This window comes from Aythya marila (assembly GCF_965140915.1).
Source record: "Aythya marila genome assembly, chromosome: 4".
Lineage (NCBI taxonomy): Eukaryota > Metazoa > Chordata > Aves > Anseriformes > Anatidae > Aythya > Aythya marila.
Window position 1 is genome coordinate 35,494,411 of NC_139045.1, and position 25,752 is coordinate 35,520,162.

Here is a 25,752-nt window from a genome sequence, read left to right on the forward strand (position 1 = left end):
ACTGTAGTGGGAGACATTGTTCAAGTACCTGAAGGCTGTGGGGGACCTTGGATCTATTCTAACAATAGCAGCCTATTCTGAGGACTCAGACAAGATAATTTCCTGCCTTTAAGTTTGTGTTAATGACTGACTCATTCACAGTCTGAACCTGAATGAGAGTAAAATTCACATGAAAAATCATGAGTGTGAGGATATAAGACCTTGTAGTTCTGAAACATTTTCAGTTGGAACCCAATTTCCTTCCATGTGCAATTTGATAAAAAATGCAAGGAAAAATGAAGCAGGTTAGGGCGCAGGAAGTGGGTCAGTCACCATTCTCAACCATTAAAAAATTATGTTTCTAAGAGTGTTCAAAAAATAAATAAAGTACATTTATATTTTATATTGTATGTTGCATTTACATCAAAATGTATAGCTATCCTCCTACTTAACCTGAAAAAAATGAGGTATTCAATTGTATCAATAAACAAGGTAAAATAAGATTAACATTCTAGGTAAAATTTCCTTTTCTAATTTAAATCATAATTCAAATTTGTAATTTTGGCAGAATTGCCAGAGCTGCATTTGGTAAAGTACTGGTTAGCAGAAGGAGCACAATGTGTTGGACAATTCTTGCTCTGCTCCTCTGTGGCTTAGAGCAATAGAGATCCATTGCTGGTCTCTGAAGACTGAGTGAACAGACCCAAGGAGGATCCTTTCTGGGGGTCTCCACTGCTTTTTATTCTTCTGAATAACGGAGGGTACCTGAAAATTCAAAACAATGGTTTTCAGGCCATCTGAGAGCTGCGTGGGCTTGCTAAATTTCATTGTTATTATTCTATTTTACTTACACAGAATAACAAATCAGGCACAATGGAATTAATAAACTCAATTACAAATAGGTTAAGTTTAAGAACATTGCAGCCATCTAAAAATGAAATGCTTTACTCTCTAAACATTCCTACTAAACATCTGGGAAATCTTAGCTTAAAAATAGTGCAGCAGGCACAATGGAAAATCCTTGAGAGTGATGACAGCTCTGATTTCACATGTATTTATAATCCTGCACTTCGTTTATTTTCTTGGGATTTCTGTATTTGACAGAGACAGATATCTGAAAATAACTGACATGCTAGCTGTCAGCCTCTCCTTAAAATGTGTGGTCAATAGATCAAGGGAACTAAAACACAAGGGGCTCAATGTTATTCTCCGTTACAAAATGCAGAGAGGATGAAGCATTTTATGGTTCCTGAATGAAATGCTCACATGTGAAAAATAAATACCTGACAGTCTCTCACTTCAGCAACTTCTAGATGGTGCTGAGTTCAAACTACTACCTGCAGTTTGTGAATGAAGAACTATGCCACTGCAAAACAAACATGGAAACACGAAAATGAGGACAGTATGAAACGTTTGCTACAGGAGGGGAACTTTCATCTGCATTAGGAGTTAGGTTTTCACCAGGCCTGTGAAAGATGCTTCCTAAATAAATTGGATCATTTTGTGGAATAACTTCAAGGGAATTTAATTCAATACACAGCTCAATCTCCTGTGTTTCTGTAGGCGTTATGGGGAATCCATAGTTTTGGCAGGAGAAACAGGACAGACCTAAGGAAAACTAAAACTGCTTTGAGACAGAAATCTTGCATTGTAGTCATCTGCAGTATCTGGTATAAAAAGGACCATTTCTTCAAATTAAACACCATTTGCTGTCCTAACACAGACAGATAGGACTCTGAGTTAATGTAAAATGCCAACATGTTATTTTCCATTCAAAAAGCAAAGATAATAAAATGAAATGTTAAGTCCTCCAAATGCGAGGTAGAATACAGCAATGATATCTGTTTGCTGTCCACAATACTCAGACTTCTTTTGTGGTGTCAGTAGTTATGCCAAGGTAAGCAGGGAGAGGAATGAACTACTTATCTCCACTTCCTATATCCATTGGGCTCTACATTATTTTTTGAGAGACAAACTACCTATACCTTACTGCAGATCAGACTAGGCAGAATTTCTTCCACATGTCAACTATGTTGTGTTCATCAGCCACAGGGATTCAAGAAGTCTGCTCCGTTCAGTTATCTCAGTGTGGCCATTGCCCAATGTGTAATGTCAGTATTGTACAGAGTACTGTACAAGTCAGCAACTAGCTCTGTGAAAACTTACCTGCAGAAGGGGGATCCCTGTTTCCCAGGGGGTTAAGCCCTACTTCTTCAAGGGAATAATTCGGAGGAAAATTCAGCAGGCTTATCTGTAGACCTCCTCCTTGACCTCGCTTAGGAAAAAAGGTAACTGTGGGTGTACATGTGCATATTTATGTGTAACAGGAAAAGAGACCAGTGAACGATAATGTCTATGGCTTAATCTGCAGCAGCAATGATTTTTTATTGCCCTGTAGTAAGTATCTTATGTCTTGGTAAAAGCTTGTTGGTTTAGGAGGTATCTCACTTCTTTAATAAGTAATTGAAGCTGCCTTGCAAGTATGTCACTAAATGTAGAACAATTTCTGTTTTAATGATTATTATTTTTCTGAATCATGATTTTCTCTTCATACCAATTTGCTACTTTGCATCATTCCACATCAAGCCACACAGAGCATAGAGATGCAAATAAGTGTATGTGACACATGATGCAAAAATTGCTATTTGCAATTGCTCTTTGCAATCATATGGTGCTTGAGAAATTTCTCAATATTTGGAAGGTTCCACACTATAGAAAACAATAACAATCACATTCTGTAAGTACAACTTAACCTGCTATGTAAGGTGCAAGGCTGTGTCAGTAATGTGAAGTCACACAAATGCTTCCTAATGTATTCTTTTCTTAAAATTAAGAGGTCTGTTTAGAAGATGGAAAGTATCATGCATTTATTTAACTTGACATAACACAGCATTACTATGAGGTACAGGGCAAATAAGAGAGTGTTTTTCAACTTACTACTTGGACTTTTCTGTTGGTAAACTATTCTGAAAAAATCCAAAATTTTAGAACTGCAGGCCATATGTTTCTTAAATGTTGTAACAAGTCATTGTCTGATCACATGACATTAAAGTCACTGAAAGAATACTTAACTCTTTAGACATTTTGCAAGTTGCTACATAAGGATAAATTCATACTATTCTGCAGTATTTATTGACGGGAATAATTATTATCAAAAACAGTTATTTTTTTTTTACAACATATAAAAGCTGGAGTTTTTATGCACAAATGTTGAGACAAGCTTTCTGCTCCACGGAGCTAGAAGACTTTATTTAATGTTAAATGAATTATATAGGGTAACAAGATATGGAAAGACAAAGGGCAACTTCTATAATAGTAAAACACTGTACTTCCTTGCTTTTTGTTCTGCATACTTGATGGTATTGTTACTTGTCACAGTTCATTTCTTCCAGAGCAGGATCAGCACATGTTTGCAATTAAGTCAACTACTGCAGATAACTCTTTTTTTAATTGGTGATTAATATACTTATGTGAAGAGTTGTTAAGTGCACTGATTTCAGTTCTCCTTTCCATTACCTTCACTCAACTGTACGTTTGCCTAGCAGTCTGCACTCACCTGAACTTCATAATTATTTCTCTGTTGCCTATACCCATATTTGTTGTCATTCCAGGCATCTTGAGGTGCCAATATGTGATTGTGTGACAGCAGACAGGAAAATGACTGCAAATGAGAATACGGAGGCGAGGAGGGTTGGAGTAAGAGTTCCAGATGTTTCGACAGCTTACTAGAAAGAAATGGACTGACGGAATGCTTCTTAATTTTCCAGTTTCATCAGAGAGGTTTACAGGTGGCTTTCTGAAACTTTTTCCCTATTTCTCCTTTTTATTTTTTTTTTAATCTACTGGGGTTTGTCATACAATGCACCTATTACTGCTGTGGCACTTCTTAAAATTAGAAGAACAGATTCATTCTTTCACATCTGTTCTTCAGCAGTCAATAACCTGTCAGTGACAATTTCACTGACATTCTGGTATGGATTTCCTGTGGGGAAGGTCTGTATATGATACCACCTTCAGGGGGGACTCACGTTCCCCCTCATGGAGGAAGGAAGATACATTAACAGCCTGTCTCTCAGTACCTCACCTCTGCGCTTGAAAACAGAATTACAGTTGAATCTGAACTCACTGGCCTGGGGTCAGGTCAAATGAGTCATAAACACTGACGCAGGCAGCTGAGCTTGAATCCACATGTCTGTAGACAATGAGTTTGGTATACAGAATCAGAGAGGCAAAGCTCAACCATTTCTTAAGCAAGCATTGTTTCTGGTCAAGCATCTGTACAATGCCTGCAGCATGGCAGTGCACCATCTGGTGCACCATGTAGAATCACATCAAGTATTTTTTTAGACAGACAGGCCATCATAAATACTGCCCACTTTTTAAATTAAAACGGTCTGTTACATTAATTATTGTTCCTATGATTTCAACTAAGAAAATAAAATTTGGCATGGATGACCAAATTCTTAATGTATTAATAACTTCTACAAAACAAAGCAATTCTGGTTGGTTTGCCATAGGTTTTGTGCTGTGTTTTATTTCAGAGATACATCTTCAGTTTAATCACCTTTACTTTGTTTTCTAAATGCTCTTTTGTAACACAATGTACAACTAATTTAGCATTCAGCAACATGTAGGTGGTGCAGCAGGCATGATGTTTATGGCATGCAAATTTGGTGGAATGCACAAGGATTCTAAAGCATTTCGTATATTTCTCTTCTAAAACCTTCCTCTCTGTGAAGAGATGACACTGGCTTTCCTCTATACACTGGTTTGCCCCCAGTCCTTTTTTCTGAAATATTCAGGAAAGGCCATGAAGTAATAGGGATCAGCACTCCCCAATAAGTCAGGTAGCCTAGGTGAGGTGTCTGTCCTAAAGAGTGGATCTGTTTTTTTGGTACCTTTTTTTAAAGTGTATACTGGAAAGAGGTTTTGTCGGTACTGAGAGATTTTTTGTCAGGGAACGGTGGATGTGAAAGTTTTACACTTTGAAGCTGGGGGAATGGAAGCACTGTCAAAATGGTGCTGACCTTTATGGTTTCCAGAGCTCCTCTGTAGCGGAAGGGAAGTTTTCTACTATGTTTAGTTCCAGATGAGCATCCTTACACATTTTCTTTACCTTCTTCCTCACCTGTAGGTGAATTCAGTGAAGGCAGAAAAATAAGGCAAAATGGCTGACTTCTAGGCAAGTATGAGACAGTAGGACTTCAGGCAAAGGAGCTCAGTCTTCCAAAAGGTCCCTTTGAGGCTTTGGCATTGCAGAAATTCACACCACCAGTTTGGGACTCTCCCTCTGAATTGCCTCTTTCCATTGTCTTCACATACAGCCTTAGTTCTTCTGTTATTTAGTGAATCTGCATGAAACCTTTTCTTAGTGTACACAGGAGATGCATGAAAATATTTATTTCTTACTTCAGTAAAAATCTGTGTAAGATTCAAAGGCACAGAAAACATAATTTTATTACAGACATTCTCAAATGAAGTCTGAGAAGAAAACATCTGTTATATAATAATTTGAGAGCAGTCTAAAAGAAAAAGGATGCATAATGAAAGTGATTCTTATGCCAGTTAGCAATGAACGTGGAAGGCAGAAAACATGGTGCCAGCATTTCTTTCTGCAAAGGTCTGCTATGACCTGATAAAGAAATGTTCAGAAGAAAAGATAAGGATGTGTGCACTACAAGAAAAAAGCTGTTAATGTAATATTGTTAACGTACTATTATGCTGTTTTGTTGAACTGAGATGTCTACCCAAATGCATGTTACTCCTGTTAGTTTCCTTGGTTTCAGTGCTGTCAGGCACTCTAACAGAAAGACTGAAAGGTTTTTTTTGTTTTGTTTTGTTTTGTTTTGTTTTTTTGTCTTTTTTTTTTGTTGTTGTTGTTTTTCGTTTTTTGTTTTTTTGTGTGTGTGTTTTTTGTTTTTTGTTTTTTGTTTTTTTTTTTGTGTGTGTGTTTTTTTTGGGGGGGGGGATGTTAATATTTGGTGGTACAGCAGCTTTCTGAATAAAAGGTCTGGCACTTATGAAAATGAATTTTTTTGTTTGCACCCATCCTTGAAGAGCTGAGCAAGCTAATAAAGCAACTCTAGAATCAGAAGCCAGTTGGACTGCATGCCTTAGTTTGCCAGTTGGCTGAATGAAGAGGTTTTTCAAGTGTCGGACAACTGGTTGTGACAGAAATTTCATGCAGAGACACATTCAAATTGTGTACTTTAGTTCTAGTTTGTGATGCTGAAAAAATACCCTGTCCTGCCCTGAGTTTCTAACATGTCTCAACCTCCAGGTGATTTCAAACTGATGTCTGTAAAGCTCTAAATCCAACAAATCACTTAAGCATGGGGTCAATTTTAGGTGCCTATGATGTTAATCTGCTTCTTTCAGAAATAGTAAGTTTCTCAGACGAATAGCTCCTTTTTAAAGACAGGAGTTGCTTGAACATCTATTGGTGTACCACTGTGATTAAAAAGTTTAACCACCTGGGCCTCAGCATTGGTGGCTATTAATCCAGTAGCAATTTATGTGCAGTGTGTGTTTAGTTAATCATAATTAGTGAAGTGTAGGTATAGATCCTTTCATGATGAGAACATAAAGGACAAAAATATGTACAGTCAGCTGCATCCAGTTACATCCTGTTACTCATTTCCAAAATAAGTAACTTTTTCAATACTCATGCTAAGATTATACATTTCAAAACTTCGCAGAAGAATTTTGTGTTTGCCAGTTGTATATGACACCCCAGCCATGAGCGTTTTGAGGAGTGTTTCAGATGCTGTAGCTTTCCAGGCCTCAGTGTTCAATTCCAGTTCAGTTCATGGTAAGCTTGTACACCAGGACCTCAGCTCCATTTCTGTACTACTGCCTGTAGTGTTATATGAGATTGTTTTGTCCCAAATGCGGGACTTTCCATTTGTGACATCTAACAAGAGTCCCTGCATCCCCATTACCACACCTGCAGCTGACCACTAACGCATAAATCATTTTCAGTTCTCAGTTTTTTCTCAGTTACATTTATCTTAATAAGACAAAGTAAGTATGCGAGAATTACCAATACTCTGAGTTTCAGAAGGAGGATAACACCTGAAATGTCTTAATATGTATTGCTGTAGCACACACACTTTATTGACATACTCCCTGTAACCGACAACTGAAAATGGTGTCAAAGTGAACTAACAGTACTGGAAGCTTGGGTGTGTGTGTGAATGCATTTTTTTCGAATGCATGAAGGTGTTTGGAGAAATATTTTTGACCTCATGAATTACAGCATAGGGATCCAAAAGGCTGGAGTTATGGGCAAGCTCTGTCAGTTGGCAGGACACGGTATTTCCATTCCTTAGCATTTAGATCCATGCCAAGTGTATGGATCCCACACCCATGGGTTATGGCATTTCCAGCACTTGAGAATCTTGAGACATTGATTCTCCCCAAATTTTCTAATCAATTATAGACATCAGGATTAAGCATTCCCCTTTTAGAAGGAGCATTGTGAATCCCTCCCTTTCCTGTCTCAAGCCCGTCCTCCTTCAGATCTGTCAGTTTCCTTTGGCTTTAGGCCTTTTTGCTTCAGGCTCTCTTTTTGTTCCATCTTCCAAGTTGCCTCAGAGTGGAAGCCCATCAGTCTTTCTTTAAAGAGCCTTTCCATTGTAATACCTCCTAGTAGTACTACCTGGATTTTTCTGTTCAATCATGTCTTGGTAACAAGGGCTGGGCGTGAACCTTGGAAAACTTTTCTGACCCCAGGACTGTCCAATTTCTATCAGAAGTCCTCTAGACTTCCCGAAGTCTTGGGGACTGCAGAGTTACTCTGTGCTTTCATTTGCCATTCAGATGACTATCATCTCATAGGCCTACTTTGTCCCTATTTTAAAACAATGAAAAAGGAAACGTGTCAACATTTAAAGCAATCAGACTGTGGCTGAAGAGGAAGATACAAACCATGTTGTTCCAGCTGAAACTTGCTCTCAGCCAAGATTCTTGTATCTATATAACAAATGAAAATTGTGCCTCTTGGTATATTTTTCATGTGTGAAGTTGCCTGGTTGATGAACATCCAGGAAAAGCCTACTAACATTGTGTGACACTACTGTGCATGAGCCCATAGAGACACAAGTATTTCGTGTTACATGATGCTATGCTTTGACAAAAGTAGTCTCAGTAGAGGAAGAAGGTAAGAATTTTGACCATGTGATGATAGTTTGCCAAGCAGACTCTTTTTCCATGACAAGCTGAATTCCTTTTCATTCTAATTATCAACAGTTAACTCAGCATCATCTGTGGCATATTATTGGATGAAGTACATACCTGTGGCAGACCACCTGGAACACTGACAACCAATGTTGAGGTGCACTTGGGAAGCAGTTCTGGAATGTGTAATACTGTTTCTTCAAAGGATCCCAAATAATTAGGTGTGCAAGTAATCATTTAAACTTTACAAGCTGGCAATGCTTTTGCTCTGAGTACTTATTTTTATGGTGCACTGAATATTTAGGATTATAGTATGATCTGTGACTAGCGCAAAAGAACATGGTTGTACTTTGTGATCAACAGGCATTTCACTTCCATGTGGCCAGGCTTTCCCATCTGTGAAAGGATACCATTTCCATGCTTTCAAAGTGCTTTAAGATGTTCACAAAGGCTCTCTGCAGGTGTGAAGTGATAATAGTCTCATCACAACTAGAGTATTTTTCTAAAAGTGTAGTTCATAACTTGTTTTTACATCTGAATAGAGCTTGTCGTTTAGTTGTTGGCTTTGTGATTTTTGTCCTGCACATTTCACTTTGTAATAAGTAAATGCTTTTTAATGTATGCAAAGTTCCTGTAGTTATATAATTTATGTGGCACGGGAGTCCTACTAACAGCTGTTTTTTGAAACAGTCTGATACAGCCAATAAGTGGCTCAGGAAATGATAAATGCAGCAGGGTTAGTCTTTTGAGGTCTGTTGCCTTAGGGGTAACAGCCAAGGTTTCTTTGCTGTTGGGACAGTGACGTGGGGATTTTTCAGGTTTGTTTTCTGTCTTTTTTGCACTGTGGCAGATACAAAACAAATAAATGAAGATGTGTAAGACAATACCTACATTCATCCTGCTGCTTACAGGTGAGTGAACATTTCTTTAGATATTTTTCAGCTATTACTTTCTCGTTAATACTTTTCAGTAATTTTTGAAGATATTCCTAAGCTTATTTTAGATGAAGCTTAATATGACTTGATCATTACAAATCATTATACAATTATCAAAGGTGTTTCTCTGTGCATTACTATATTTTACCACATGAAAGATTACCTTAGTTACATCTGTATCAGTAAGATAAAACTCACATAAAAAGCATAAAAATATTTTGCCATACAATTTTCTGTAGCACCCCTAATAATCAGACTTGAAGAATAAGTCAGTCTTGTATTTAAGGAAATCCCTTGCAAATACAGAGAGAGACACATGCCAATAAAAGGTAAGGCTTCTTTTTGCAGCATTTTATTTTCATTAAAGAATGCTGAAAATAAATGTTAACATCAATAATGATAAATATTCTATCATTAGTAGAACTAGAAAAACGTTAATACATACAGATCATGCCGTTTTTGTTAGCACTGCTAGTTACAGTAACAGTGGCAGTGTCACACTGATGCTGCAGGGAAGGCAAAAAATTGAATTATTTCAAGTCATTCAACCATAAACACCAGGTCTTCCTCATTGTTGCACAAAGATTTTGTAAATTTACTTAGACATTATATCATACTAAATATGATATAGCAGAGTCCCCTTACAACATGTGTCTAACAAAAGGATGTTATATTTAGCCATTAGAATTTGTGACCAGCTGTATCAGTTTCATAAAATTTCACTATAGCATTGTTTCTATGGCAAAAAGAAAAAAAAATATATAATTAGCTTGGTGCAAAGACATACATCTTTACACCTCTGTCCCACTAAAGGCAGCAATAGACCAAGAATTTAAGAAGGTGCTAAGAGGGTTGGGGGGAAGGTGGCTAATGGACCTTCTTATCATGAGAGCGCATGTGCTCTCAAGATCACAGGCCTGGCTTAGCATTTATGCCATCCGCCTTCAAAGCAGTTCATGGAGATATGTATATCTTCAGACACATGCTGCAGAGTGGTGCTCTGCTTGGCGGAGTCCTGTAAAAGCTTCAGTGACAAAGCAAGCAACTTAAACCCATTGCTAGTGAGAGCAGTATATTCTCAGAGAGAGGCAGCCCCCTCCCCTGAGTACTGGTCTTTTTCATTGCAATGTATTGCATCTGTTTGCTCCCTCTCAGAGAAGCTGTGGAGTTTTTCCCTGGAGGTTATGCTGTAATTCTAGGAAGAACTTGATAGAACGCAAGACCTCAGGGGAGACCATAAATATGTAAGATGTTTGAGGGTGTTAATCTTTTGAACTCGTATGTCTAAGATTATCATGTGCCACTTTTTTTGTCCCCCCATGCTGTTTCAGTCACTTATGTCCTATATGGAACCTCTGGGATTTCACTGGTTAAACTTGCTGCCATAGATGAGGTTTTATTTTGTTTTTAATGTCACAACAGAGAAAGTATAAGAAAGCACCTGCTTAATTCTCCAGTAACTCAATAAAGTGTAGGGATTTCCTCTCTTCCTGTCATTCAGAAAAAGTTCAGGGAACCTTCACCCCTCCCCAAATCTTCTTTTTCATTAATTTTCAATTGAAGTTGAGGAGGCATTTGAAAGACAGGATGTTTTCATTTGTTAGCTAAAACAACATAATGTGTTTCATCTGTATTAACATGATTGCTTCCCATTTGAGAAGCATTAAAGGCAAGAAGAAAAGTGAAAAAGAGGGTGAATATCAGTAAACATCCCAGGTGAATTTAGCTGCCTTTTCCTTTCAAGCCCCATCAAAGCAAATGAAAATGAAAATGAAAATGTTTTTTTCTAATTTTCATAGAGTGATCAGATCTAGTAAAAGCTACAGCTTTGTTGCTATTCCTTGGTGGATTTCATGCTCTTGCTCCAAAGCATGGAAGCACTGCAATATCAGAGAAGAATTCTGAGAAGTCTATGAAAATATTTTTTTAACCTGAGTAAATGAAATGTCTTAACAATTGCAAATGAAATGTCCAAACAGAAAAGTTAGATGGAGGCAAATATTGCAAATGCAAAATAGGAGCCAAGATTGCCCAAGTTACAAGCATTTGAAAGCAAGAAAGTATTTATAACAGAAATTGTGAGACAATCGCAATAAGAAATACTCCAGCAATAGTTCTATTTTAAATGGTGTTTAATTTTTTAATTTTTGTTTATTTTTTAATGTTTAATTTTTTTAATATTTTAAATATTTTTATTTTTTAATTTGTTTTTAATTTAGTTTGCTAATTTTTAATTTTGTTTATTTTTTAGGGTATTTTGTTAAAAATATGCATGTTCATGCATATACATCAACGTTAAAGCCAACTACTTCCCATGTAACAGGAGCTTCTCACCAAGAAACAGCAGCAGCTGAATCAAAACCAGTAACAACCGGACCAGAAAATGGGTCGAGTCCTGTTCCAGGTTCATTTCTTAATTTATTACTTTCTACAAATCCTATGTCAGTCCTTCCCGCAGCGTGGATACCTAAATCTTGTGAATTTACTCTTTTCATTTTTGTCACTGTTGTTTTCTACCAGCTGACTCTTGCGAGTTCTCCACTCTTTCTGTGCATATCCTGCTGTGCCTCTCCCTGTTTGCAGTCTGATTTTGCCCTGCTGCATCTTGACACTGTCACTGTAGTGCAAGTTGCTTCTTTTCTCAGCTATCATTAAGCCTGCTGCCTAAGATATTGAAGTCATAGAAACACAGAAATACAAGGTTGGAAAGGACCTACACGATCATCTAGTCCAACCGTCATCCTATCACCAATACTACCCACTACGCTACTAAATTATATCTCGTAGCACCTTGTTCAGGTGCTTCTTGAACACTGTGAGGGACGGTGACTCCACCACCTCCAACGTTCCAGTGCCTAAGCATTCATCAAGAGGAAAAGTTTTCCTGATATCTAATCTAAATCTCCCCAGGCACAACTTGTGGCCATTTCCTCAAGTCCTATCATTAGTTACCTGAGAGAAGAGGCTCCTCATCATAACCTTCCTTCAGGAACTTATAGAGTGCAACAATATATGGCCCTGCTATAATAGATACAGTGAGCCCATTCCAGGTATAAAATAAAACATAGTAGTTAAAATAATGTGAGTTACTTCATGACTGAGATGAGCTAAGAATGGACTTACTGCTACTTACTGTGACTCTGCAGAGGTGAACTTGTTAAGTCACTCGATCAATTTTACCCTAATCCTGTGTTTAAAATGAGGTGCAACTTGGCATTGCTATGGAAAGGCAGCAAGCTGCAGGTGCCTCGGTCTTGTTTTGTTCACCATTATGTGATGGACATAGGGCCAAACCTGTAGTTTACTTGTAGGAGAAACTGAAATGGGACTGACTTGCTTTTGTTTCAAAATGTGACCAAAACTCACTTTGTCAGTATTTATTTGTCCTTGAATCCATACCAAATGCTGAGCAGGCTGCTGAGAGTACCCTAACGGTGCCTCTGCCAGTACCCTTGCACTGAAATACAGGTAAATCTGTATTCATACTGACATGCCTTTTGAAAGTACTTTCTGTTCAAAAGTCTTTTAAAAGGTTTGAACATGGACCAACTTAGCGGCAGTATAACACCGTGATGGATTTAAACAGGTTTCCCATTGTTTTTACAGAGGTGGAAGCTGAAGCACAAAGAGTATTTGAGACATCTCTAATAACACAGCCTGAATAATTGTCTGTCAAGAAGCAGAAAATAAGTCATTCAGTATAAAATGTCAGGTGCTTCTCATGATCAGTGGATAGCTTGGAATTCTGTGCTAAAGGAATGAAACTGATGAGGAAGATCACAGCAGAAATATTCCCCCCCCAGACCCACTAAGTGTCTTGCTTCTTACTGTGACACCCCCCTGTGCAGGGTCACCAGCACCTGCCTGTGTGCATATCTGAGCTGATACCCAGCTCCTGCTCATCTTTCTGGAGGCTTTATGAAGTGGCTGCTTTCACAAGCCCCGTTTTTACTCTCATGATCACAGCTACAAGCTGCACAAAACTTCATTGGGTACAGGCCAGGGCTTCAGATGCTAGTACTTTCTTAATTCCTACATTTATGAGGTTTTGTGTGGTGTTTCACTGGTGAAGATGGGAGAAAGGCAAGAAAAAGAAGGAAACTTCTGGCTGCAACAGTCTTATTTGCTGACTTCTTCCTTGTTCAGCATGTCAGGATCTGAAAAATATCAACATTCTGATTTGGACTTAGTTATGCTAATTATAATTATATGTAAATATACAATTTTGAATATATGAGAGGCTTTGCACACAAAGCCTTACCTGACAAACAGACAAAACACATCTGAAGGAGGGTTAACAGAAATCAGCATACAAGTAAAGTGAATGTAATGTAGGAACAAAGTAGTTAATAACTGCAATTTATTCTTTTGGCAGAAAAAAATGAGTTAATTTGCTTCTAGCATGTGACTAAATTTAGTGCTTTGTAGTTGCCAAAAAAACACCAGCTTTCAGCTTCATTACACATTGTCGTACAGTTTGCTCATGTTTCTAATTTTATTTCTTTTTTTTTTTAACAGAAAAACGTTTGTCATCTACAGTAGGTACGTTGACAAATTCAAGATGCAAAATTCTGTTTAAATATTTTTTTCTTTACCCAAGTTTTTAATTTCCAACTTCTTTTACTGCTATTGGCTATAAAAACAAAAACATATGTATGGACTTGCATACATTGGGCTGAAAAACTTAGTTGTTATGACAGAGTATTGAATACACTTTATAATTACAAATCATGATATTTCTCTGTGGATATATGTGAGTAATAAGAATATCGCTGTACTAGATTAAACCATAATAATTTGATATTTTATTACAATAATTTATATTTGAGGCTTTTTCTTTCTGTAAAAACTGTAGCACCAATAATATTGTGAACAGTAGTAACTGTTGGTATACTAAGACTGGAGATAAATATAACACATTTTGATGTGTGATAATAAACAGAAGAGGTAAAGTCAAGGAAATGTTATTATACTACATTTACAGACCTGTTTTGAGACAGAAATAAATGTTAACTTTACATAATTATGTTAATATTCACATACATTATGTGCAGTAATATTAATTGAAAATGACATTAACACAATTAACATTAGCACAGCATTATTAACATTAATTACAATTTAAGTCCGCTTTTTTATATATGAATAACTAGACAGAGTTTTTCCCTGGTGTTATGTATCTGATCTGTTGTGCTGCTGAATACTGTAAAAATGCAATGAAAAGCATGGTCAGACAAAAATAGCACATTGCTTAAAATCCTGCAAAATCAAAGCTGAGATTGTTGTGGTCTTAAAGTGTTCTGAACCTCCTCAAGGTAGGGTCGCAGAAATTGTTGAGAAAATTGCAAAATCTGCTTCATTTTTACAAAGAAAAACGAAAACAGTAAGGCCTTACAAGGTCTCTCAGGTTTGAAAGAGCATTACTCCGTATAAATCTGTTTTTAATCTTAGTATTATTTCTCATGACTGAACAGATGCTTTAGAATGTACTGGAGGTGAGTTATGTGGAGCTGATTTGTTCAGGTTTAATCTAGACGAAAGTTTCTTTGTATTGCCAAAAAATCTTCAACTGTAATGAGCTGTAATATGCTTGGCTCATTTCTGTACTCATCCAGACTTCAATGAGATTTTTGCTTGTAGGAAAAATAAAGATCCAGATTTTTGTATAGCATGTAGTATTGCATAATTAACCACCACAAATGAAAGTATTTAGTTTTTTTCCTTTTCTCAATGACTTAGAGTCACGAGTACATTTCTTTTTGCTCTTTTAGTGGCAGGAATCAGCATTTCCCTTGTGATCATCTTGATTTGTGTAATTGCTTTTCTTTGGTTCAAATGGAAATCGTCTAAGGTAAGTCGAAGTTTCTACCTTTGGATATTTATTTATGTGTGCATATCTATCCACACATTATAGAATATGAAGTGTCAGATGCCTGGTTTTTCCACTTTTCGCTCAGATGTGTGGCGCTTGTTTGTACTGTAGTTGCTTCTTCTCTGGGATTTTTTTGCCACTGCATAGTATTCCTAAATTTGTCATCTTGTAATCAAGGTTTAATTTACAGTAGCTGACCTCCCTTCCTGGTCAGACCTGCTCACATTTTAGTAGGCATGGTTCCTGTTTTGCAGTTTTATTCTCCCTTTAATGACAGTTTTTGTCATTAAAGGTCCTGCATCAGAGATGATACTCAGCAATTCAAGTGAGTTTTATCTGTCTGGGTTACTTTGGGTGCAGTGATTACATTGCAACCATAAGTTAATATTGCTAACAAATTAAAAAGTAACTTATAATAAGAATAATACAGTAACACTAAAGGTTCAGGTATGCAAACATACGCTACTGCATTAATGAAGCAAGTTAATGTAAGGAAAAAATCCCAGACAAACTAATACTATTATTATATTGACATTATTGATTTTGTGTTTGCATAGCTTAGATGCATACTGCAACAATAATAACAAATTTGTGTTTCTTGCACAGGAAAGTTCAGCTGAAATTAACTCTGACCCCTCCAGTGAAGCTGTGGTGACCTTAAAAAATACCAAGTTATGAGAACCAATGTGAGTGGCCATTAGAAAGAGCATTACAATGACAGTGGGAGAGCTGTTGTGTTATCCCTTGGTCAGTGCACCTGTATGGCGGAGTAGTGTAAACTATGGGACTCTGAGCCAGCAGTTTCCCATTTTTCAGTGAATATTTCAAATCACTCAAAACTAATCTGGAATGTCAGATGACAAGAAATCTCTGTCACTAAAAGAGTCTTGGACAATGCTTTTAGGTAAAGCATTAAAACCGGGGGATTTTAAATACCACCTCACTTGGCATGCATTGCCTGTAGTATAAAAAGGGAAACGTTAAACTGCTGCAGAGCCCCAAGCCTTATAAACTCCTTCCTCATCAATACCATAACTACATTGAGTTCTGTGAAATGTGTGTGATACTTGGGACTTTGGGAAAATTAATCATCGGTGTTTATGGCCTTTAATATGTATTTGATCTGCTATATACTACAGTGAGGTGTGTTTCCATCCTACTCGTATTCCAATAATATTTTTCATTTTTCTCTTTTCTTATGTCCTTTTCAGGAGGAAAGAAGAAATGAAAATCCTCTCAGTTGATAGATATTTAAAGGGCTCTTCCACAAGAGCAGAATATTCAAAAAATAAATTCTTGAAACTAAAGAGATCCAAGTTATAGAAAATGGCACACTTAGGCTATGTATATACTAAGGAATTAAACCTGCACAGGAACATTGGCACTGTTGAGACATAGCTGGAATAGCCCTTGTTTAAACTTGTATTGTGTGTATTACCTATTGGGAATGGCTCCTGGATGCCTCCAACTTCCAAAATTTGGCAAGTGCCACAACCAGGTTACCTGAATAAACAACAGCATTCCAGTGCATGGGAGTTTCCTAGACATTGTTTAATTTACTAGTCTAGATACATACTCTTATTTTTTAAAGCTATTTCTAAATGATATATTTGATGTACATATTCACTCATTTAGGGACAAATATTATCAGTGATTAATCAAAGCTGGCCACTGCAAACCTTCATTTACTCACTGCACTGTGTTTGGCTTCTGCACTGTAGCTGTGTAAAAATCTAGTCATTTAAATATAAGTCTTGCTGTCGTAAGCTTATTAAGATGTCTTAGACTGGAGCATGAACTTAAAAGTTGAACTACGTTGCACTCTCTCAGTAAGTAGATGATTTCATGGAACAAAATAACAGAATAGTCTCATACCTTGACCTTAGGCAAAAGATAAACATACAAGCTAAGTTAATGCAGAAATCACTAGTGCAGCGTAAATTCATATCCTGGCATACACTTCTGAGAAGCTACATAAATTTAAGTGTGTGAAACCCCATGTTGTGACAAAGCTGCCCCTACTGCCCAGAGAAATTCCATAGCCTCAACAAGACATGCAATGCAGTTTTCAGTACATTTATTTTGTAAGAGAGGAAATACGGAAATTTCTGGAAAAACTGTTTCCATAGAGTGTGAAAGATCTGTTGATACACTGGTAAAAACTTGTCCATTAACATAAGTGACTGTGTCTATAAAGGATTAACTGCTCCATATAATTGATGGACCTTCCGTACTCTAATTCCAGTCCTTGATAAAAATACTAATAATTATAATAATCAAGAGTCAGTTAAGGCTGAAAACCTGAACTTTACTGGATGATACCATCATTATTCCACTACCTCCCCTAATTGAGTAGCACTTACTGACTGGTGTCAGAGGCACTCAGCAGCAAGTGACTTCAGTGGGGTTCTGCTTGAGCAGGGTCTGGGGGATGTGGGGCAGAAGGGGTGAGCAGACACATGCCCAAAGAGCTGCCCTCCTGTAATGTGTCAAGGGAAACAGAACTGAAGAGGTAAGTTTGAGACAGTGTCAGATTGCACTACCAAAACATTCCAGTGTGAGCTTTGGCAAGTGACCTTCACTTCTGAATCTGCGCTCCAGTTCTACAGGACAAAACTGGTAGCATGTCCCTTCCTCATATTTATCTGTGAAGATGAATACATTTAAGAGCATGCCATGTCTAAGTCCCACAGTAATGAAGGTGTGCTGAGAGTTGTAAATATGCGGGAAAACACAGATTGTGTTTCTCTGTAAATCTTACCAAGCCAATTATTTTCCTAGTAACAGTAGAGAAGAATGCTATTCAGCTTGAGGTATTGATTGACATTTTATGCAAATAAAAGCACAAAAGCAGTTGTTCTTTGTCAGGGTCTGGACTTACTTCATGAAAGCCAAGGACACATTTTCATTTGACTTTAGTGAAATAAAAGTTCATTCTCTGTGCAAAGGAATGATTGAAGGGTAACCACTTAGTCCATCTTCTCAACAGATAAAGGTATTTATTCTTTTCTGTGTGTTTAATTCTGAGCAGCAGTATTATTTGGGGTGGGAAGGTTGTGCTATAGCTGTTTCATATGTTTTTGTTGTTGTTGTTGTTGTTGTTGTTTTAATGTACATCTTATGTGTTGTTTTTTTTTTCCATTAAACAGAAGTGCACTATATGCTTAAATGCTTTACTAGATAGTAGATCAAGGGTGCCCTTGGCAACAAACAGTGTTTAGCTGGATGCAGAAGAAATAAGTATAACAAACATTTGTCCATTTTCCAGGAATAATTCATAGAAACCATGTTTATGTTACTTTTAACTTGATATTTGCAAACCCCTTTGTAACTGACTCTGCTTTTGGAAATGTTTTCAGAATGGCTGTATTTTATCTGAACTTTTACAGAATCCATGTACTAGAAATTATATTTACTATTTGTAATTTGGTGTTCACTTCCTGTTATTGCACTAAAATATTTGTGATTGTTCAAGTAATCAGAAAAATTCTCTCTAGCTTGGGTGACCAGTCCTGCAAGAGTGGATGCTGAATACTTTGTGGTTAAACTACCTGTGAACTTGAAATTAGTTGTATAAATGAAGTCTGTGCAACATATGGCCTGACACATGCACTCACAAAGCAGTTTGCTTGGCTCATTACACTGCAGTTTCATAGTGTGCTGATCAGCAAAGACTGATGGGCATTACATACGGATGGGGTAGATGGCAGTAGCAGCTTGCTGCAGAACAGTGGGGAGATGACATCGAAAATGTAGGTTTATACAATGAGATAACAAAAAAAAATAAAAGAACAGTGTGCCATGGCTCCGATTTGAAAATGAGATATAATAAAAAAGCTAGAGAGATTTGGCAAGGGACTAGGGAATTTCCAACTTGTAACAAATAACGACAGCAGAAAGCTAGCTATATTTGTGAGTAACTTGCAAGTGAAAATAATGGAAAATCAACTCAATACCTCTGGAATGATAAATTCAGACTTCTTTAGCATTGCTTCACAGATTTGAAGACTGTAAGAATAATTCCTTTCCCCACTTGTGTGTGTCCTTTTCAGACAGAATTCATGAAATCAGATCTGTCAGAAGAGGCTTATTGTGGCTGCAAGTGGATGCTTATCATCCCCTCTGTCCTAAAGTACCAATACCTTGGGAAAACTACACACACATCGGTACTGTCACAGCAATAATGCAGCCCATGCCATTGGTTTCCTTAGGCACTTCTGATTTGTTTATTGCTGTACTATAAAGTTGTAAGAATGGTCATAGTAGGTAAGACCAAAGGCCTACTGAGCTCAGTACTCTGCAGTCAGCAATGTTATTAATAGGTGTCTAAATGAAAAGGTGAGAGCAGGGCAGGTTTAGAGTAACTTTCTTCCCTTTGTATTAAGCCTTTTTCAACTTTACAGACTTTTCAACAGTATAGATTTGACTGGTACAACACCCCAGAGACATGGAGGAGATCTTGAGCTACTGAGTTCTGCAGCTCAAGATCTCCTTTTTCCCTCTTTCTTTTTTTTTTTCTTTTTTTTTTTTTTTTTCATGTACTGTGTAGTAAGCTTATTAATTGTCCTCTTGATCTTTTTACTATGAACAAAACCAGTAGACAGTTACTCTCTTTTCTCCTTTTCCGTGTTGTTCAGGATTTTATAGGCCATGAACATAATTGTTTTGTCCCCCAAAGTAACAGTGTTGCTTTCAGTACATTGACCTAAGGTTTAACACCTTAGAAATGTGAAAACACATCTGCTTTTAATAACTGGAGGCTGAAAATTGCAAGCTTACTGTACTTTCTGAGGTAATAGTTGCGATTTTTACAGTTTCTGCAAAATGTTTAAAAGTTAGTGTTGACACTATGGAACACAAGTTAGAAGCAAAAAATCATGCTTCTTCAGTTTCAGTATGCTTTGTTAAGGAGCACTGACAGTATTTCATATTGTCACCCCTGTATTAGTTCTGTATCATCCCTGTATCTATATGTGCTAGTTAGCCTTCTTGTTCAATCCAAAAGACTTACACATAACATAAACGGAGATAGGAGGATTCACCCATATGTCCCATGAGCCTCTTTCTCATGTAGAGAAAAACATTTTCAGCCTGACAGCTAGAAGTTAGGCATTTTTAATCCTGAAACCACTCTTTTGAATCTGCAGCACTTGCTTTTAGAAGATATAATAGAGCTGACAAAAACCTAAAATAAACAAGGAAGATACTGAGTTCCTTTCAACTCTTTTGGGATGTAACTAAATGATTTATCAAACAAGACAAATTGAAGGTTATACACACTTTAAAATAATGATGTAAGTATATTTGAATATTGATCTTGCTTAGAAAGTTGTATTCTGATTGTTCAGTCAGACACATGTACATATTTCCTGAAGCATTCTAGTTTAAGCAATAACCTGCAAGACGACTATGTCAATTTTTTCACACAACGAGTATCACTATTACCTACTCACTGTCAACAGATAAGTAGTATGTAGTTACAGAATTTATTTGTGGGGTAGACAGCAGGTGTGATCACCAGCAAGCCATCTCACACCATCTCAGACAGGACTGTGAAAGCACCTTGCAGTGTGAATTGTCAAAAATCAGTGGGACAGCATCTGATAATCAGCATTCCTTGCCAGGAAGTGCTAGACAGACATACACTCACAAAATATCTTTCTGTCTTATAAACATTCCCAATAGTGAGCTTTGAACCAGGCTGGAGGCAAATGGGTTGTCTTTTCTTGATAACACTTGTTCTTCTGATAAAAAGCCACGGGCCAGTTGATGGGGCATTGCAAACCAGTTGTTTTCATAGCATTAAGTTGTGTTCTCAGGCATCACTCTATGATCATGTTTTAGTATTATGCAAGTAATTGACTGTGGCTTTCAATTCCCAATGTGTGCTCAAGTTAGAGTAGAGAGAAGTGCCAAAGCGTAACATCTGCGCAGTCCGATTTGGGGACTTCAGTCTCTGTACAGGAGCAGGGAGAGGTGTGTTGTAACTTATGCCATTGATAGGGTTTGTGTGAGGTCCCCTTGTAGCGATAAGTTCTATTGTGCCCCTCCTTGCCTCAGTTAACCTGGAAACACCCTCTTTCTCACTTTATGCTGGACAAATTTTTTATTTTATTTTTTTCAATACAAAGGTTGTTTTTAACAAGAAGCAGCAGAGGGGTTTTTGCCAGGTTTGTACCGTCAAAAGTATTTCCAGGAAGGGAGAATTCTTCCTTCATTCTTCCTGAAGCCTGTAGATGGTGAGGGATCATTTTGCATAGCTGTAGCCTTATTGGAATGCTTGCTCTAATTTTAGTAGAACTACTTTCCATGTATCAGGTATATCTGGCAGCAGTTTTTTACCTCCATTTTAAATAAAAAGAAAAAAAGAAATTTCTGGAGGACGCTTTACCTAATTTTTTTCAGCAGGCTGACTCATATTTTGTAGCTACCTCCAGAGGAATTCTGAAAGTTTAACGGTACAAGCTAGGTAGATAAATACAGAGATGTATAGAGAATGTGTTAACAGTCATTGTTTTAAAGAGAAAAATATATATATTGACATAATTTCTTCCCTCATATATGGCAAAAATCTAATTTTTGCATGAAGACTGCTTCTATATCTGACATAGGTTTTGCCATGTTCTGCATTACCAGTTTCTGCCATCGACTGGTGGTAAGCAGCTCTGCATCCTTTCTGGAAGTCAACCATACTTCTTTCTGCCTCTTGCATGTCAAGCACTAAGTACTCAGGAGATTTCAGAAGTATTGCCAATGACTTCTAAAATGAATTAATGTTCAGTGTAACCTTGGGCCAAATTATGTAAAATTTTCTCACATCAGTAATCCACTGGAGTCATCAAGACTGTTCGTGTGAGCAACTTACTGACCTTCCTTTCTCTTGCTCTGTGCAATAGGTATTGAAGTGATATTTTCTTCCTTCTTATAACTTCTTTTCAACTAAAACTCTAGTTTTAGATCTCTTTTGTGTTAACAAATGAATTCCTTTTAAAGTTTTATTGTTAGGCATTGTTTTCTAAGAATATGATTTCACCCCTGCATGTTATTGAGTTTGCAAAATGTCTTAAGCCCATAAAAAATAGTCTCAGACACTCATTTATCACAAGTACGCATAGATCCAGTGCCTACAAGTTATGTCAAATGAAAATTTCTCTCTGAATAATACAAGAGAAAAAATAATCTACCATTCTTCAGTACAGATTGGCAATTTCAGCAGCAGATGGCTCAGATACAGCAGGGTCTGGGTGTATGAATAGCAACATTGTTATTCATCCATCAGCCTCATTACACCTAGGCAGTCTGTCTGTGCCCTGTTACAGGCACCCTATTGTAACTTGACAATACGTTTTGATCAAGATGTATAATCCTGGAATTGAATAAGTACATTTTACGATGGGATTTTTGTGGGGATGATTAACAAGACATCCCAAATTCTGATCCTACAGTGATTAGAAGGAGAATGAATTCATCACCACTGCATTTTGAATCCTAGCACCTTGAGACACTCTGGTTACTCAGTTGTCTGGATTCGCTTTTTTATCTGGATATTGAATTTCAAGACTGATGGCAGACCTTGTTGATAGAAAAACTGTAGTCATTGGAAATGTGCCTATAAAAATAGTGGTATTACAAAAAGCTTTAAAAGCACGAGAGGAGATGTTAGCTTTGAAGCCTGTGGACAAAGAGTGGGTTATGGCTATCTTAATTTAATAGCTTAACAGAAATAGAAGAAGGAAATATATACAACTGGAGCTAGGGGACAGCATGTTTAAGGTTTTCAAAGATTACAAATTTTCTCTGTTCAGGTTATGTGTTTTTTTTTCATAAAATCAGCCAAGATTTAGAGCTGGGTGAAAAAGTCTACCTTTTAAAAGGTGCCTGCCTTGCATCATTTTGTATTATTAAGCCCTTAAAAATTTTTATTCAAAACATATTTGTAGTACTTCTGTGTAAGAAGATGAATCGGTTTCTGGGATTTGTAGTGACTAAAGATTTCATGCTTGCTTTCAGACATGCTTTTGCAGGAACACCTAGCGTGTATGAAAAGCAATGAACAAATTAGGAACATAGAGAAAGACAGAGAGGTGGAGACTTAGGGAGGAAGAATGCCTTAATCACTGCTCAATTCAAACCCTGATTAAAAAAGTTATTTTAAGGTATTCATTGTTGCAGTTTATAAGGGTCCTAGGTAGAGATATGGCATTTTGAAAAGTCATTTAGGCATTTAAGACCTTAAGTCACAATTGATTTGTATGCTGCTGAAATGAGATTTTTCAATCTAAATTTGTCACATCCTCAGAAATGTACAAATAGTTTCCCCTGGAAATCAAACATGGTTTCATCTTGCTAGGCTACTGTTGAGTTTGCGTTAATGAAGCTAATGTGAAGAAATTGCATTTTGCTCATATTAGGCTAACCAAGCAAAAGTATATGTTTCTTTGGTTGCAGGCTACTTAGTTATTTGCCGGGAAACTTAAAATGATTTTAGAAATGATCATAGGTGTTTTAGTGTGTTTGGAAATCTGGATCTCAGTTCTCATTCACAAATTTTACTAACAGCTGTTTTAGTTAGTACCAATAAGAAGCATGTTTGTTTGTTTGTTTGGTTTGTTTTTCTATACATGTGTATTTGATAGAGAACCAGTGGAGGAAATCAGCAGTTTTGCATGTGCTGATTATAAATATGATTGTCAACACGATTGGATTGCATGCTACTGGGAAAAGCAGTTGAAACTTTAACTTCAGGAGGAAATTACCCAGAACATTGTTAGATGGTTTGCCATCATTTTATGGGTTACCACTTCAGCTACTCAGCCAAGCTAGAGCTTTCAGTTCGGTGTTGTACCAATGCCAGCTAAGGCTCTAGATTGTGTTCATGGCAAAAATTCAGGGCAAATTCATGGTGAAATTGCAACCTGTATGCCATTCTGAACTGTCAGCTTATCTCTTGTGAGCAGAGTTGTGAAACATAAAAAAATCCTGTCTTGGAAATGCAGCTCTCACCTATATAAATAATCTGCTTGCACATACCAACATAACAAATAGCCATAAAAGAGTAAGGGAAAGATACTTTGAATCAAAAATCAAGGTAGTCACTTTAACTTCTACCAGTCTTGATAGTGTTTGTGGTGGTTAGCAGCAAAGCCCTTCATGTACACACACGTAAATCAGAGCAATGCAGTGTGTTCAAGAGGCTGTTTATGGCAGGCACAGTTGTCCATTTCTCATAAAACAGCGTGAATCAGCAGCTCAGGATATGACTGTGTAAAGCTAACAGCTAGGGTTTAGAGGAGAAAACAACTACTGCAAGCAAGGAAGAAAAAATTGTACTTTCCATTTTCCTGGCTGCAGAGTCTTAAAACTTCCTTTCATTCCTGGTTTGAACTCCCTGTTATTTCATGGGCTGTGAAGGGCGTTCACAGAGAATGCAAGAAGTGAGATGTAAGCATGAATGTGGCCTAGTAGAAAGATCTTAGAAGAAAGTCCTGAATTGTATGACAGTGTTGTAATCCATCTCTGCTCTTCTCCAAAGTGGTTATACTAGATTCGAGTACTCAGCCAAAGAACAGGTATATGCCTAAGCCCAGCTTATGTAGACTTCATTAATGTTACAATTAATGAATTCTGCTCATTGCTCTGCTCTGAACAAAATCCAGTCAATTAGGAAAAAAAATTAAACCACGGAGTTCATTCATATTCAGCAAGCAGTATGCTTTATAATGTTCTTCTCCTACTAGGGTACTTTGTTTTCTGCCCTTTACATTGCTCCAAGTGGGAGAAAAACATGAGAATTTTTCTCTTCCTGCTTTTTTACCCCAACCTAAGAAATGGGGCAGCATCCCTCTTTCTGCCCTGGGGGGTGCATTACATGCTGGTCCAAGACTGTGCACTGCATGACTGAGAAGCCACAGTTCAGTCCTAGCTGCTCATAAGGCAGTGTCTGATGGCAGGATTGTCTTTATGAGAACATATCTGTTTTTCACAGAATCTTCAGTTTCCTGTCTGTAAGATGTATTAGGTATGCTTTAATGACAACTCCAGACTAGTGGAGGCTAGCACTAAGTATTTTACAGCTATGTAGATTATGCCAAATTCAAAAAAACCCACAAGACTGATGCTGAATGTCAGGTTAGAGGTAGATGCGGTTGGGCCAAGTATTAACTGAAGAAAGTGGATATAGCAACAGGCCTTTGAATACTAGGGTAAGCTTGGCTTTTACCACAAAAAACAATTTCAATTGGACTCACAGCTAAAAATGTCACTACTGTGTGTGCTCACTTCAGCTCAGAATGAGCTGTCAGTGGAAAATACGATCTTCCAAAATTCCCTTGTGCTTTTTCACCACACAGAATCCTGGAACCCTCAGAGGTGGTGTGGATACACAGAACAATGCAATTTTTATGTAGTCACACAAAGTGCATAACCAAAATGCTTTCTGCATATAAATAATACAGATACAGATGCCCCCCTTTGCTAAGATGTAAGAAATCAAAAAGTGCAGTTCTGAAATGCTATGGCAAGAAGCTGTGTTTTCAATTTAAAGTGAGAGCTGGGAGAATGTGAAGAATAAATGAACTGGAGAGATTAAGCAAGACTTGGGATAAATATTCTGGTTCAGATGTAAAGGCTTTAGTGACAATGTGAGATGCCTGGGGGCAAGAATGAAGCAAGGACAGAAAAGATCAGGGTTAGAAATAGTTTACATAAATGGAAGAAATAGGTCTAGAAGTATAAGTATGAAATAGCAAAGAGTACAAAAAGACCAGTGACAGAAGAACAGATTGAGAT

The 25,752-nt window shown here is 37.2% G+C and overlaps 1 protein-coding gene across 2 annotated transcripts in view; it reads left to right on the forward strand.

The window, feature by feature from the left end:
* The window catches only part of ANAPC10 (anaphase promoting complex subunit 10), a 324,259-nt gene extending 312,763 nt beyond the window's left edge, over positions 1–11,496 (forward strand). The window contains exons 8-10 of one of the 2 annotated variants that reach the window (XR_014317379.1): positions 8,230–8,378; positions 9,008–9,068; positions 11,344–11,496. The gene's annotated coding sequence lies outside the window, so the exon portion shown is untranslated. The remainder of the gene's footprint in view (positions 1–8,229; positions 8,379–9,007; positions 9,069–11,343) is intronic. The other variant, XR_014317380.1, reaches the window with a different exon arrangement.
* The last annotated feature ends 14,256 nt before the right edge of the window (positions 11,497–25,752 follow it).